The 16,929-nt window shown below is 45.6% G+C and overlaps 1 long non-coding RNA gene across 2 annotated transcripts; it reads left to right on the forward strand.

Moving 5' to 3' along the window:
* The first annotated feature begins 1,264 nt into the window (after nt 1-1,264).
* LOC141567590 (uncharacterized) lies at nt 1,265-10,812 on the forward strand. 2 transcript variants are annotated; one of them, XR_012490380.1, is made up of 3 exons: nt 1,265-1,426; nt 4,624-4,722; nt 5,370-10,812. It is a non-coding gene; the product is annotated as an uncharacterized LOC141567590 (long non-coding RNA). The 2 variants fall into 2 exon arrangements; XR_012490379.1 differs by having other exon boundaries at nt 4,624-10,812.
* Nucleotides 10,813-16,929: the final 6,117 nt, after the last annotated feature.

The raw sequence follows: 16,929 nt of genomic DNA on the forward strand, positions 1-16,929 counted from the left end.
AGTGGCGACATACAGTAAGTAGAACAACCCTATGACATTGTTTCTACTGTAATGCCAACACCATAGTCGGAGAAAACCAGGTCCAGTGGGACCAAGGACTTGTTTAATCAGTGACTGAGCTGTTTATGCTAAACCTCCCACTGGATAGTGGTTTTGCCTCTTCTCTTTATATTTGTAGCAGTTTTTAAGTTTTGCTATGTGTTCAGAAGGTATTCTTTGCATTAAAAGCAAAGTTAGTATCTTATTTCTTCCTGGGAAATTCACCCTGTTTTCTTTTATAGTATTGCATAGTTTTTTATATAGTGTACACTTACCTCTAAGTGTAATGTTTTGCCTTAAAGTTTACTTTGTCTGATATTAGTAGGGCTAAACTAGCTTCTGTTTGATTTGTATTTGTACAGTGAGATGGACTGAATGTTTGTGTTGCCCAAAATTCATATGTTGACCTTCTATCCCCCAAGGTGACGATATTAGGACATGGGGCCTCTGGGAGATAATAGGTCATCAGGATTCAATCCTTATGATAATAATGCCCTTAAAAAAGAGACCCCAAAGAGATCACTGCCCCCTCCTCCACGTATGGACGTGGCAATCAGGCACCACCTGTGACCCAGGATACGGGTTCTCAACAGACACCAAATGGGCCAGTGCCTTGATCTTGGACTTGTGGAGGGAAAAGGGGTCACATGTTAAACCTGACAAGCTCAGGAGACTGAAAATAACCACAGGGGATGGCGTGAACATAAAAATACATCAATAACGTGGGCCATGGCAGGAAGTCACATCCTTGGTCTGTAGCTTCCTTGACAAAGGTCAGTCTTTACCTTAAGTGAGCCTGTCTTTTTTTTTGCACCTAAGATAACAGACCCTTGAAATGTCAGAGTAATCCCTTTTTCTAGATCCCCCAGGGGACACAACCCACCACACCAGAGCAGGAAACTACAAAATCCCTCATTGTTATCTTGTTTCCCAAATACCGTCTCTATGTGCTGTAAAAAGGTATCAAGTATCCTGTACCCACCAATGTAAAAGAAGTGTGTGTGTCTCCATTTAGCTTTTTATCCAATCCCAGAGGTTTTCCTGCTTTGCCCTCTCCCTCCCCCTTAATCTACAATCAGTGGATTTCATGTAACTTTTCTCTTTTGATTCTTATTTATAAAATAAGTTGCAAAACACCATTTTCCAGAGCATTTTCTCAATCCGTTGGGACTTTGCTTCCTGCAATTGCTGTCAGTTTGACTCAAATAAACGCTTAGAAGCTTTCTCTCAGGCTGGATGTTTTTTTTGTTGACATTACTAGGCTGTAGTCTGCAGGATTCCAAAGAAACCCACCCAGGGACACCCTGCAGACCTGGGTTCAGTGCTAGGTACCAGCAGAGGCCCACTGTACCCCACTGGCTCCCTGCTTCACATCCGGTGAACTTGGGTGAGTTTTTCTTGGAATTCCTGACCTCCCTGTTTTAAGATAGGAGGCCATGACTTTATTTGAGCTGGTTTCTTTTTTTTTTTTAATCCTTGAGGTGGCCTTAAAGGTTAAGGGTTAAGATAACCCAAGTTAGGGACAAAAGTTAAGATAACTCAGGGACAGGAGGAAAAAATGGGTGGCTGTTTTTAATTTTGGCTTTTCAATTAGAATTGCTTACTGCGAGTCTGAACAAAACCTTTTACTGGATAAATGAGTGTCTGAACTTGTTCAGCTCCAAAGATAAAGGGCATTTACTCCCTCCAGCCCGAATTTCAATTATTTTTAGGTGACTAAGAATCTATGTGGAAGTATTTGAAGGTTCTCCTCAAAACGTGCAGTGGCCCTATAGGGAATTCCAACACAACTGTAATGAAATATTTGACTTGTCTGTGGACATGCACATAAAAGCTGGTTACCTAATGCTCCAAATCCTCACGGTTGTACTAGACAGCTGGTGAGAGAAACTGAGGCACGTAAGAGGGTTGAAGCGATTCGGGAGGTGACAGCTTATTGGAGCTCAACCCATAAGTAGCACACTTCAACCCACTACATAATATCACTACAAATTTGTTCAGACTCTGTAGATCTCAAAAGAAAACTACAAATTAACATGGGAAATTGTGCCTCCAAGGCCGACAAGCTCCCAGCCCCCAGCCCCATTAATACTCCTGCAGATGTGCAGCAACTCAGAGTCTTGCAAGTACTTACAGACATGGAAAGATTTAACTAGAAGTGATATCAACTTAAGATGGTCAAAATGGAGCTCTTATAACATCCAAGTAAATCTTTGGTGTGCACAATTAGAAAACGCCAGCTTAAAAATCAAACTAAATGAAATGGGAGGCTTACCTCAATGGGCAAATAGAAAAAAAGCCTCTGAAATGGTATGCAGAGAGACGTTCTTCTCTCTGGGAAATTAGTAAGAAAATTTCAGAGACTGTCTCTGAATTAAAAAAGGTTTCTGAAGATGCTCAATGCCAACACCCCACTTTTCCCTCTTCTCTGACTGTCCCACTGTGTGCTTTACTTTGCCCGGACTTGCTCTCCTTTTCCTCCATCTCTCCTGCCCCTCTGTTGCAGCTCTCTTTGGAGAAGAGCTGGTGTCGGACAGAGGGGGATCGATGGGTGTACGCAGGCAGGACTGAGGAATCTACTAAAGATTCTCCCAACCCTCTCTCAGACCATGATAACTTCGCAAAGGAATTAGAATTAAGTGTTAGAATGAACTTATGATCTTGGCTTTTCTTATTTATTCCAATTAATACACCTGCTGGTTTCTGAGAGCAAAGCAACAGAATTACTAAAGGTTTGCTAGAAAAACTCCTATAAAGGAATCTGCTTTTATTGTAGAAAGTCAAGTCACCTTAAGGATTATAGAAAACTAAAATGGGATTTAGATAAAGAAAAGAAATAAAAGCAAGCATAGGGCTGCTCCAAAAATTCTGAGGGCATTTTCCCTTCTTACTAACACTGGGGTTATTTTATCTGTTAGTACCACCTGACTAGGTTGCCCTCTCCCTTGGAGTAAAGCTTTTGTACAAATGGTAGGGACATCTAATCTACCAATATCTGTTTTTTAAATCAGAACGTGTTCCCTTCCAACGAGGAAATGTTAAGGGGCAACATATATTTTTACTACTCAAATCTGCCCCCAGTCACCTGATAGTGAGACTTTCTAACCAACGATGCTCACATATCCTTCTCCCAGAAGGTGAAATGTACTTCGTTAGAACTAAATGAATCAGATTGGAAAAATAATGATTTTTAAAGAAAGTACATGAGAGAAAACTAGTCTTGAGACTGACTGAATGTTTGTTACAGGACGTTCCAATACAACTACAGGCTTTTTCCAGTACAGATATTGGCAAGGTGGTCAGCCACTTCTATATAAATAACTATTGATAATACTTTGTCTCTACCTTATATTTGCCAATATCCTTTGAGGCCTGATACACCAGCTGGAATTAGCTCATTATACAAGATTACCTTTAAAAGGGGGGCTTATAATTCCATGTGTGAGCCTGTAATTCTCCCATCCTTCCAGTAAAGAAACCCAATGGGAAAGGGTGGAGATTTGCACAGGATCTCAGAGCTATAAAGATATGCTGTGGTTCCAAACCCATATACCTTATTATCAGCTTTCCTGTATTGCCAATATTTTCCAGTGATAGATTTATGTAGTGCCTTTTTCAGCAATCCTATAAAAAAAAAAGGAAGAAGAAAAACCTCTTTGCTTTTTCACGTGGGAAGATCAAAGTTTACTTGGACAGTAATGCCCTAGGGGTATACAGAGAGCCCCACCTATTTCTCTCAGATACTAAAAGCTGATTTCAATAATGTTGAATTTCCCAGAAATTCTACTGTAATCCAATATGTGGATGATTTAGTCTTATGCTCTAGGATATATTAGATTCCTAAGAGGACACAACTTACCTATTACAATAGCTAGTCATAAAGGACATAGGGACAGAAAGGACAAGCTTTGATTCTGTTTACACCTAGTTAAATACCTTGGTTATCTAATATCTAATGATAGGCTACTAATTAACCCTGAAAGTCTTGGAGGCATAATATCCTTTCCTCTTCAAAGAACAAAAAACAGCTTAAAGGCTTCCTGGGTCTGACTAAATGCTGTCTCAATTGGGTTCCAAATTTTTCATTGAGGCCCAGCCTCTATATATCTTAATAAGATCAAATCAATATGATCCTTATGGAGAAACTGACCTAACATGGTTCCCTGCCACGTGGAACTGAGCTAAAATGGTGGCCCTAGCAGAGAGAGAAGTCCCCAGCCTAAGCCCCAGCCCACTTCCGCATAACCCCCTCCAAGCCACACCCCGAGCCGATCACCAGATGACACCTACCCCTTCCCCGACTCAAGAAAGTCCCCAACCCATAAAAACCTGCTCAAAACCTTGCTAGGAGCTCAGTCTTTTGGGAAGGATCCTGCTGAGCCCGCCGGCGTAATAAAGCTGACTCTCCTAACTCTCTGAGTGACACTTGGGTTCTTTCCAGTCCTGGTATCCGTAACATTCTTGGTTCCCTGACCGGAAAACCCAACCGCGCTGGCCCCTTAAGCCACCGGTTTGGGTGAGAGCAGGCCGTAGGGTGGCGGGAGAGCCGAGACGGGGCTAGGCGCGCACTGCTGATTTCTGCAGGCCTGGGACCAGCGACCTCCCACCGGCTCCGACCCGTGACTCCCTGCTGGACCCCCAATAGAGAGGAAGGACGGACAGTCAACCAGGACATCGGACACGGTAAGACCCCAGGGCCCAGACCCAGTTAGGCCTGCCTGAGGGCAGACGGGGAGCCTGATCACCTCCCGCTGAGTTCCACTTCAGACTCCAGTTAGGGCCGTTCCAGGGGAGGGCGTCTTTCCTCCCTGAATGTGTGTGTGCTTGGTCCTGAATGGGATTCTGTGTGGATCCACGGCCTGTCAGCTACGGAGCCCGAGTGAGCCCCAACCTGCGTTCCATGGTAGCGTCGTTCGGCATAATGGTGATTCGCACTCTCGGAGTGCGACCTGGCTGGGGGCTTATACGGGCACACCTTAGCCAAGACGTACCCAAAGTTCCCGCGAGGGACACGGCCAGGTGGGCGCCTCATTGAGACCCTTCCCTTGTCTACGCGACACCAAACATCACGGGAGGGAATCATGGGAAGCCCTCGGTTCTAGACTGCATGTTAAAGAATTTCAGGAAAGGTTTCGGAGGTGACTATGGGGTCAAAATGACCCCCGGACGTCTCCGCACTTTATGTGAGCTGGAGTGGCCAGGTTTTGATGTGGGATGGCCCCCAGAAGGCACTCTTAACCTCCCCATGATTCGCCGAGTCTACATAGTTGTCAATGGGACCTCTGGACATCCAGACCAGTTCCCTTACATTGACTTGTGGTTGGAAATAGCCCGAACCCTTCCTCCTTGGGGACGGTTCTGCTCCAATAGCAAGGGACAGTCCAGGATCCTTGATGCACAGAACCCATGAGGCTGCGCCCAGAAAGACATGACTAGGACCATTTACCAGGGGTTCCCCGAGGAAGAGCCGCCACCACCTCCCTACGCACCACAGCCAACGGCCGGTGTGGCCCTGCTGCTTCCAGACACTCCGCCTCCGTCTGACTGCCCCCCCTGGACCGACACCTGACCTCCCAAGCCCTCCCCAGGGAGCCCCTGATCCTACACACCAATCCTCACCGGGGCCTGCTGGTCGACTTCGGTCCAAAGACCCGCCTCCCCTTCAGTTGCCCCTCTGGGAGACCAGAGGGCCAGACCAAGTGGGAGACGATGGGACCCTCCAGCCAGGACGCCCCATCATCTACTACCAGCCATTCTCCACCACTGACCTGTTGAATTGGAAACATCATACCCCAGCTTACTCAGAGGAAGCACAAGCCATGATAGATCTTATGGAATCTATTTTCCACACTCATCGCCCCACCTGGGAGGACTGTCGACAGCTCCTCCAAATGTTCTTCAACACTGAAGAGCGCCGACGGATCCTACAGGGGGCAAGGCAGTGGCTAGAAGAAGTGGCCCCTGGGGAAGTCCTGGATGCTGCCACCTGGGCGACCGAGGCTGCTCTGGACGCACGGCCTGATTGGGACTTTAACACTGAAGTGGGGAGAGGCACAATCCGCCAATACCAAGATGCTCTCCTACGAGGGTTGCGGGCAGGAGCCCAAAAACGAACCAATATGTCCAAAACAGCCGATGTAACCCAAAACAGGGAAGAAACTCCTGGCGACTTCTATGAACGTCTCTGTGAGGTGTTCCGGGTCTACATTCTGTTCAATCTGGAAGCCCCCGAAAATCAAAGGATGATAAACGCAGCCTTCGTCGCTCAGGAAGCCCCTGACATATGCTGAAAACTCCAGAAACTCGAGGGGTTTGCAGGAATGAACATCACCCAGCTCTTGGAGGTGGCTAACAAGGTCTATCAGAACCGTGAGGTTGTAGCTAAATGAGAGGCCAATGTGAGGATGAGAGAAAAAGTAACCCTCCTCTCAGCTGCTCTCCAACAAGGAGGGGATAGGCCTGGAAAAAGAGGGCCTCCCCGTCGGCAGACAGGCTCCCAACCTCGCGCCCCACTAAAAGAAGACCAATGCGCGTATTGTAAAGACCTGGGCCATTGGAAAATTGAGTGTCCCAACCGTCGGAAAGGGAAGCCTCAGCCTCCCCGTGGTCACAACCCAACCAGCCCGGAGCCGACTTCATAGGATTAGAGGGAGCCGAGTCAGACTGAGGGGGACCGGGCTCGTTTGAACTTGGCCCCCATGAGCCCATGGTTGACTTAGATGTAGGGGGCCAAACAGTGACTTTTATGGTAGATACTGGAGCAGAACACTTGGTAGTCACCACGCCAGTGGCACCGCTCGGGGACCGCAGAGTCACCATAATGGGAGCCATTGGGGATCAAGCTAAGAGCCGACCGTTCTGCCAGGCTCGGACTTGTAAATTGGGAGGACACACCGTGTCGCACGAGTTCCTCTACTTACCAGACTGCCCAATCCCGCTCCTGGGACGCGACCTCCTTACCAAGTTAGGGGCGCAGATCTCCTTCGAACCATCAGGTCAAGCCACCATGTCACTGCAGCCCCCAACAGAAGGACTTATTCTATCACCACCCCGAGGGAAGAAGAATGGAGGCTCTATGGGTCCGGCAGTGTAGAACAGAACCCAGAAGCATACAGGGCCAATTTCCCAGAGGTTTGGGCTGAAGATAACCCGCCTGGGCTAACGAAACATAAGGCCCCAGTTTTGGTGGAACTGAGACCGGGAGCTCAACCCCAACGGCTACGCCAATACCCCATCTCCAGGGAAGCTCGGGCAGGGATTCAAAAACATCTCGCCCATCTCAGAGCAGCAGGGATACTCGTAGAGTGCCAGTCGCCATGGAATATGCCCCTCCTGCCGGTAAGGAAGCCTAATGGAGAATACCGGCCAGTACAAGATTTAAGAGTGGTAAACTAAGTCACAGTCTCCCTACACCCCGTAGTCCCAAATCCGTACACTCTTCTCAGTCAGCTGCCCCCGGAGGCCGGATGGTTCACCTGCCTGGACCTGAAAGATGCATTCTTCTGTATTTGGTTGGCACCCCAGAGCCAATCAATGTTCGCCTTCGAATGGACTGAACCTGATACCGGCCAGCAGCTCCAGCTGACATGGACTCGGCTCCCACAGGGCTTCAAACACTCCCCAACCCTCTTTGGGGAAGTGCTAGCCTCAGATTTAGCCACCTTCCCTCGAGAAGAATACCGCTGCACTCTATTGCAATATGTGGATGATCTGCTCCTGGCCTGTGCCACCGAGACCGAGTGCCAAACTGCAATGCGGGCACTCCTGTCCCACTCAGCCGAGACGGGGTAGAGAGTCTCCTGGAAGAAAGCCCAACTCTGCAGAAACAAGTACAGTACTTGGGCTTTGTCATCTCCAAAGGACAGCGGGCCCTCAGCACTGAGCAGAAGAAAGTCATCACCTCCCTCCCTCGGCCCCCAAACCGGAGAATGCTCCGTGAGTTCCTCGGGGCCGCCGGCTTCTGCCAGATCTGGATTCCTGGCTTTTCGGCAATAGCCCAGCCCTTATATGAGGCTCTAGCTGGTCAAGAAAAGGCCCCCATGCTATGGACAGAAGATCAAGAACACTCCTTCCAGCAGCTCAAGAGCTCACTTGGACAGGCCCCAGGCCTTGGGTTACCTGATGCTGAGAGGCCATTCCACTTATTTGTCCATGAAAGAGACAAAGTAGCCTTAGGACTGCTGGCCCAAACAGTTGGACCATGGCTCCATCCTGTCACCTACCTCTCAAAGAAACTAGAGCTGGTAGCAGCGGGTTGGCCACCATGCCTGCGGGCCCTAGCAGCCACTGTGATTCTCATCAAAGAGGCAGACAAGCTCACCTTAGGCCAAAGTCTCATAGTTAAAGTACCCCACTTGGTCACCACCTTAATGAACAGTCAAGGACCCCGATGGCTGTCGAATGCACGGCTGACTCAGTATCAGGGGCTACTCCTGGAAAACCCTCGGATCTCGTTAGAAACTGTGTGTACCCTGAACCCAGCCACTTTCCTGCCAACCGAGGACGGGGATCCAGAACATGACTGTACAGAAGTTATCAGCGAGGTCTATGCCACCAGGCCTGACCTCTGGGACAGCCCACATCCTAACCCGGACCTTACTCTGTATACTGATGGCAGCAGCTTCCTGAGGGACGGAAAATGTCACGCAGGGTATGTGGTAACTACCACAGATGAGGTACTTGAGGCAGGGCACTTCCATCAGAATGGTTGGCCCAACGGGCAGAACTATGGGCACTAATAAGAGCCCTTACTCTATCCGGGGGCCAAAATGTCAACATCTACACTGACTCTCGGTTTGCCTTTGCAACCGTCCATATCCATGGGGCTATATACAAAGAAAGAGGCCTTCTGACCACGGAGGGAAAAACTATTAAAAATAAACAAGAAATCCTTAAGCTCCTGCAAACCATTTGGCTTCCCCAGCAGGTTGCAGTTATTCACTGTCGGGGCCACCAGAGAGGCAATGAGCCCTCAGCAGTCGGGAACAGGCTCCCAACACCACGGCCAAATCAGTGGCGATGGGAAGCCCTAGTGAACTACTCTTGGTCACTGACACCACCACCACGTCCCTCCCGCGGTACACAAAAGAAGAACTCAGATAAGCAAAGTCAGAAGGGGCCACCAGGTTGCCACAAGTGTGGTGGCAACTGCCCGACAGAAGACTTTTCATCCCAGCCCTGCTAGGTCCTCAAGTAACCACTGAATATCACAAGTTAACCCACTTAGGAAAAACTGCTCTCGAGGGCCTCCTAGCCAAAAACTTCTACATTAGCCGGCTGTCAGCTCTTTCAAAGTCCATTGGAGAACGCTGCCTCACTTGTGCAAAGAACAATCCAAAGTCCGGCCCTAGCCCCATCCCTGGGATTCAGAGAAGCTGTGCTGCACCTTTTGAGGACCTCGAAGTCGACTTCACTGACATGACAAACTGCCATGGTACTAAGTACTTGCTGGTCCTGGTCTGTACCTACTCCAGGTGAGTCGAAGCCTTCCCCACTCGGACTGAGAAGAGCCGCGAAGTATCCAAGGTCCTCCTCAGGGAGACTATCCCCCGCTACGGGACTCCACTTTCTATCCACAGTGACAATGGGCCAGCTTTCATAGCAGAACTCCTCCAGATGGTAACCAGGGCCATGGGGGGCATCAACTGGAGACTCCATACAGCATACTGACCACAAAGCTCAGGGAAAGCTGAACCCATGAACCGTACCCTCAAGGAGACATTAGTTAAACTGCACCAGGAGACCTCCCTAGGGTGGGTGGACCTTCTACCACTAGCCGTCCTTCGGGTGCACTGCATCCCTGGCAAATCTGGATTCTCTCCCTTCAAAATTATGTTCGGGAGGCCCCCTCCCCTGCTGACCAGCCTCCCTGGAGATATTCGCCAGCTGGGGTTCTCCAGTCTCCAAAACCAGATGGCTGCGCTAGGCAAGGTCCTCACAGATGTACGTGCTTACATTCTGGAAAGGGCTCCCAATTCTCTCGGGGCCCCCGTATACCCCTTTACCCTGGGAGACCAAGTCTGGGTCAAAGATTGGAAGCGCGAGCCCCTCCGACCCCGGTGGACAGGCCTTCACACTGTCATAGTTGTTACTCCCACCACTCTTAAAGTTTCATGCATTGATCCGTGGATCCACCACACTCGACTTAAAACAGCCCAGCCGGAGGATGACGCCTCAATCGCCCAACCTGACCCGGCCCGTCCACTCCGTCTGACCCTCAAGAAACAGCCCAGATGAGCCTCACCATCGTCTGCCTGGCCTCCGCTTTCGCTGTCATTGGACTCCTATTGTTTCTAGCCTTTGCTGGTCTCATTGCATCCTCCCCCTTGCTACCATTGGGCCATGCATAGTTAACGCTGTCATACGTTTCACAGAGACCTCCGTCACCCATTGGGCCATAGCCCGGATCCTTGCCCTACGGGGTTATCGTCCTCTTAGCCATTATGATGATCTCTAAGTTGTTACCACTTACGATCATCAACAGGGGGGACATGATGGGGAAACTGACCTTAAAATGGTTCCCTGCCACATGGAACTGAGCTAAAATGGTGGCCCAAGCAGAGAGAGAAGTCCCCAGCCTAAGCCCCAGCCCATTTCTGCATAACCCCCTCCAAGCCACACACTGACCCTATCACCAGACGACACCTACCCCTTCCCTGACTCAAGGAAGACCCCAACCCATAAAAACCTGCTCAAAACCTTGCTAGGGGCTCAGTCTTTGAGAAGATCCCGCTGAGCCCGCTGGCGTAATAAAGCTGACTCTCCTAACTCTGAGTGCCGCTTGGGTTCTTTCTGGTCCTGGTATCTGTAACAATCCAACTCAATGGAACCCTGAAGGGAAACAAGCTAAAGAAGCTCTAGACCAGGGGTGTCCAAACTGCAGCCCGCGGGCCAATTGCGGCCCACAAGCCATTGTTAATTGGCCCGCAGCAAATTCCAAAAATATACTTAGTTTACTTAAATAAACCAGGTGAGGCAATATGTACTTCACCTCGAGTGAGCAGCCCGGCTGTTTGTGTATTTTACCGCATATGGCCCTTTGTAAAAAACGTTGAAAAAAGTTTGGACACCCCTGCTCTAGACAATTAAACTCAGTACGTAGTTAAAGGGCTCTCTACCTGGATGACAGCCATCTCTGCTACAGTCATGTTATGCAAACAGAAGAGATAGTTATAGGTGCTCCTTTATTTATGTTACTCATTCTATTGAATCACACTCAACACTTCTGTTAGTCGACTGGCTTCTTATAAAGTACTATTTCTTTCTGCACCTAATATTACTTTAAATCGATGTAACAGTCTGGCCCAGAAACTACATTACCCTCTTTACAGGATGAAGACGTCCACAATTGAGTTTTTCTTACTGACCACCTTCTTGTTCTTAGGAATGGTTCATAGGAAACCCTTATTGATAATGCTGACTCTTATCTGAAAGACGAACAGAGACATTACCAAGCTGGATATGCAGTAACTTCCATGGTGAACATAAATTTAAGTTTCTTATTTACCTGAATAAGATCTGCCCAACAAGCTGAAATTATTGATCTAACAGGAGCTTGTAAATGAGCCAAAGATCAAATAGCCAGTACTTATACTGATAGTTGTTATACCTTTAGTGTAGCTCACAACTTTTGAATGATATGGAAGCAACAAGCCTTCTTAACTTCTTCAAGGCAGCCCATAAGAATGGAAAACAGGTTGCAAAATTTAAATTAGATATCATACAGAAATTGAAACAATTGGCAATTGTCAAAAATTCCAGGACATTCTAAGGCTGCCACCATGGAAGCAAAAGAAAATAATTTAGCTGATACTGAAGCTAGACCAGCAACAATAAACAGCCAAATTATCTAGACTTGAGAATGTTTCTTCTCCTTACTAAATCAATAAAAGACTCTCTTTTACAGTTCCAATGAACAGCTGCAGAAGAAGAAAAACAGGATGGCAACAAAAAGAGGGAAACTTTGATCCAGACACACTTTAGCATGTATATGAGCTAACTCATTTTGGTCTTGGAAAGATAGTTTCATGGAATAAACAATATTCTTAGAAACCCTCTATTGTAGCTCACAAAGTGTATAGCAGATGTTCTATCTGTCCAAAATATAACTCTGGAAAATCACTGCATGGGTCCCAAGAACATTTCCCATCTCCTTTAGGTCCATTGGAGGTATGGTAATTAGATTTTATCCAAATGCAACCATCTCAAGGATACACATATATATTCGTCATGATTTATATGATGTCTCACTGGGTTGAGACATTCCCTTGCAGGAGAGCAACAGCCTTGATGGTAGGGAAGTTATATAAAATAATAATAAAGAATCCTCAATTAGAGAATTCCCTGAGTTACATAATAACGGAGGGACTCATTTCACTGAGCCAATGATACAGTCCCTGTGTAATTGGCTTTCCAGCATTTTCATTGTGCTTATCACCCCAGTCCTCTGAATTGGTAGGATGTACATATAGTATATTAAAACTCAACTAGGTAAATTTTCAGAAGCTTTCAATCTCCCTTGGCCAAAAGCTCTCCTTATAGTGCTTCTCAACCTGAGATACACTTTTGGTAAACACAGGCTTTCTCCTCATTAGTCATTGTTTACTGTATGCAAAGGGACTTAGGAACCAACCTTACTAAAAGGAGACATTCTACATTATTATCAAGGGCTTATCAGTTATCTTAAAGGAATTACTAAATTAGTAACTGATTCACTTCAGTGTGCTCCTGGGAGACGAAAACTTCAAAGACCACGACTCACAACCAGGATATTTTGTCCATTGGACAAGATCAATTAAAGACTCTCTAACCTTGTTGGAAGGGACATATCAGTGGATACCAAAGACTCCTCAAAGATGAGAAGCCACCGATATCAGGGTTAGACAGCTATCCCAGGACATTGAGAAGGCCTGTATACTTGCATAATTGATATTGAACTTAAAATAACCATTTGTTTGATTGTCTTTACCTGTCTGCTAATAATATTAGTAATAATAATAGTTATACTTGTTCTTTAGGCTTTTCTCAAAACCTATACTTATATAGCCTGTTATTAATTGCTGAAGGTGTATAAGATATCTTTATATTATCAATCATATTATTTTTATGGTTTAAAATTTAGTAGGAATATTATTATAGAAGGAAGAAAAAGGATGTGTGTGTATTTTTGACAGAAGTTAAAAGAAAGTAGTTTGTCCTAGTAAGTTATTTCTGAATGAGGAAAAGGAGACAATCTGAGAAGGATGAGTGAAGCTGTAGAAGGTTAGTGGAAAATAAATATTGAGAAAAGAATTTTATATTAGAATCCAATTATACTTACCCCCTAAACTCAACATAGACTACTAATTATATTAATTCAGATAGAAGCTGAAGCGGATGTATATTTTAAAAATGGCCTCCTATAATGGCTGCTGAGGCACAGAAAATTTATTTATGAAACTCTTACTCTCCTCCTGGCCTCTAGAAATTTTTAGGTAGTAATTGTAATTTACACCATTGTGTTTTTACAGCCTTGGCCCCTATTAAACCTTAAAGTTACAGTTTCCAGTTATACAACTAGCAGAAATCAGATTAATAAATAACATTTCATTGCTTCCAATGTAAAGTAGACAGGCCACTTTAAATCAAAAATGTAAATAGGTATGTCCTCAATCAAAATGGAATTCTGAATTTACCCAATCCTGGCATATCATACCGACCTCAACAAACAACAATATATAGTATATGGGAAGGGGACACTTTTGTTGGGAAGGGTTAGAAAAGTCTTCTGTCATACTGATTTCTATTGTAATGACACCAGGTTTACAGTAAATACTATGGGACCACAGTATAATACTAAAATCATAGGCAAATTAACTTTGCCTGAGGTTAATAAAATCCATGATAATACTGATACTGAAAATCCAATGTATTGGAAAATTGAACTTAATCCTCTCCATGAAGTCCTTTCTATGGAAACTAATTGGCCAAAAGAAAAATTAAAACTTCTAGATCATAAAATAATAGAGTCTTCATTCATCTAGCCAAACTTATCCTGAGGTACAAATAGCAGTAGATGAGGAAGGAAAACAGATTATTAGCTTACTTAAAAATTGTAATAATACATGTAAGGGGTTCTTTGGTTGGCTAGGATGTTTACTTTCCTCAGACTCATACTTGTCTAATATTAGACATTTTCTGCTCCTAATTGGTGTTTCTGGTTCTCATGCAGGGACTCACTGGGGGTCTCTGTTGCCACTCCCCACATAAGAACACAGGATATGGTGAGGCCAAAAAGGAACACTCACGGAGCCATAGATAGGGGAGTCATACCACTATAGCCTGGGTTGGAGACACAGGAGGCAGGAGCCACACGATTGCAACCCGCCGTCCACTTGTCTCTGCCAATCAACCTCACTTGCTAGCTGCAATCTGCCTCTCTGCAATCTGTAATCCACACGCCACGCCACTACACCACCACTATAGCACCTTATTAGCTTAGCCGCGGCAGTTATATCAGTGGCTAATGGCTAATGGCTAACCGGTAACAGCAGATGGCCAACTAGTCACAGCTGAGGCTGAGAGCCTGGAAATTGCACTCCTGGCTCTGTCCCCACAGCATTCCACCTGCTATTTAGGGGGACATTGTCAAATACAACACAGTGTGAAAAAAGAATATTTTCATCATCTACTACACATCACATAAGGTGGGTTGAGAGAGATTCGTGTAATTTAGATAACATGTTTGTATCATATTTAAAAGAAGAGAACAGATTCACATTTACATCCCTAGGGATAATCAAAGTTAGACCCTTCCTTTAACTCCTGAAATTATGCATCAGAGGTTTGTGGAGCTATTGACTGGGAAAGACAAGCCCTACATAGATGTCATGATTAGAGGAACCCAACTGGGTTTCAAATGTGAACACCAAACCCCTATTTCCTCTGAATCGTAGGTGATGATTTGCAATTGAGCTGCTTTCCCCAGGGGCAACTTTATGTTAGGGTGCAGCAGAGATTTATGTAGCTAATGAAAATGTCCTCTGGACATGTGTTTGTCAGGTGTTCTGTTACCAGCAGCTGTCTACATCTGCCTTTTATATTTGTTTTATTTGTGTTGCTCTGGAGCAGGTCAGCAGGAGAAAATGTCTTGCCCCAAATATTCTTCAGCAACACACTGAATATACTGTTGAACCACTGCACAAATGCCCTTTCTTAGTATTCATTTTTCCCAATTACATTCTCTCGTATCTCAGGTTATTTCCATTAGTCAAAACTGTAATGTCTCCCAAAAAATTCAGTATCTGGTCCAAAGTGTTAGTGGCGCAATAATTCAGAAACGCTGCCTAATCCAAACAGTTACCAAATCACTTTGTACCCACTATCTAAATATTTTGTAACTCCCGTGTTCTCTGTCACTATCCTAGTCCTGAACATAGCTGTCAGTTGAATCACCTATTGACATAGCCTTATCAAATCTAATCTGATCTACTGCTCCCTACTAAGCCTGCCCTCTTAAAATTCTAATTTCATAGGGAGCACCTAGTGGTCTTTGCACATATCCTGCCACTTTGCCATTTAAACGCTTTGCATGGATTTGCATTGACTTGATAATTTTCTAATTCCATAGCAGATTTCAAGGTTCCACATTATTTAAACATTTCAAACAAATACAATCTCACGCCCTGCCCCTACTCTCTGCGGTGTGTTTTTTTTTTTTTTTTTTTTTTTTTAGATTCTTGACTACCTCTCAGTATCTTTGAAATCTGGACCATTCCACATGTATCCTGCCCTTGGGTGAGTTACTTAACCGCCCCCTGTGCCTCAGTTTATATATCTGGAAACAGGAGGTTTTAGTAGAAATGAACTAAAAGACAAGTTAAAAGGATTAAACAAAACCTTAAATGGAAAAACACTTTGGGCCAGAACAACAATCAGTTAAGTGCTAGCTGCTACTACTAGTGCTGATGGAAGTAACTGGAAAATTCCTAATAATAATGTTTTAGCTGCTATTTTCATTAATACCACTATCTAGTCACTGAATTGAAAAACCAAAACTAGCTCCTTACACTCACTCTTAAATACCTAGTCCAAAAAACTCACTCACAGGGCCACACCAGTGCAACCACAAACCCTGGGTTCCCCCCCCCCCCAGATCACATACTGTGATTTATAATAAGAAATATCTATCTGTTCTTCTCTTGGTACAGAGCTCCCCAAACCTTTGGAATTTCCTGTTTTGAAAGTAATAGTCTTTTGTTCCGTTAATGAGATGACTCCTGGGAAGTCTCTAGGATGAGGGCTGGTTACCAGGAAACCAACCAAGTGATCAGAGGGTTGGAACTTTCAGTCCCACCCCTGACTTCGTGGGAGGGGAGAGAGGCTGCAGGTTGTTTTAACAGTGATTTTGATAGTCATGCCCATGTAATGAAGGACGGGCTTCTGAGAGTTTCTGGGGGTTGAACATGTGGAGGTGCTGGGAAAGTGGCAAGCTCCAGGAACACAGACGCTCCAAGGCCCTTTCCCCATACCTGGGCCTGTGCACCCCTTTCATCTGGCCATACTGAGTTATATCTTTTTACTATAACCAGGGATCCTAGGAAGTAAAATGTTTCTGAGTTTTGTGAGCCACTCTAGCAAATTAATCAAACTGTAGGAGGGGAATCATTGGGTTTAGCTGGTCAGTCTAACGCATAAGTTGACAACCTGGACTGTGATTGGCAGCTGATGTGCGAGCTTATGTGGGGCAGTCTTGGGGACTGAGCTGGGGGATCTGAAACTATAGCCAGCTAGACAGTGTTAGAATTGAGTTGAACTGTAAAACATTCAGCTGGTGTGTTGAAGAACTGGTTGATGGTGGGGGAAAAAATCCACCCACTAGCACTGAAATCAGAATTATGCATACACATACCT

Source organism: Rhinolophus sinicus, linkage group LG11 (assembly GCF_036562045.2).
Source record: "Rhinolophus sinicus isolate RSC01 linkage group LG11, ASM3656204v1, whole genome shotgun sequence".
NCBI classification, from domain to species: domain Eukaryota; kingdom Metazoa; phylum Chordata; class Mammalia; order Chiroptera; family Rhinolophidae; genus Rhinolophus; species Rhinolophus sinicus.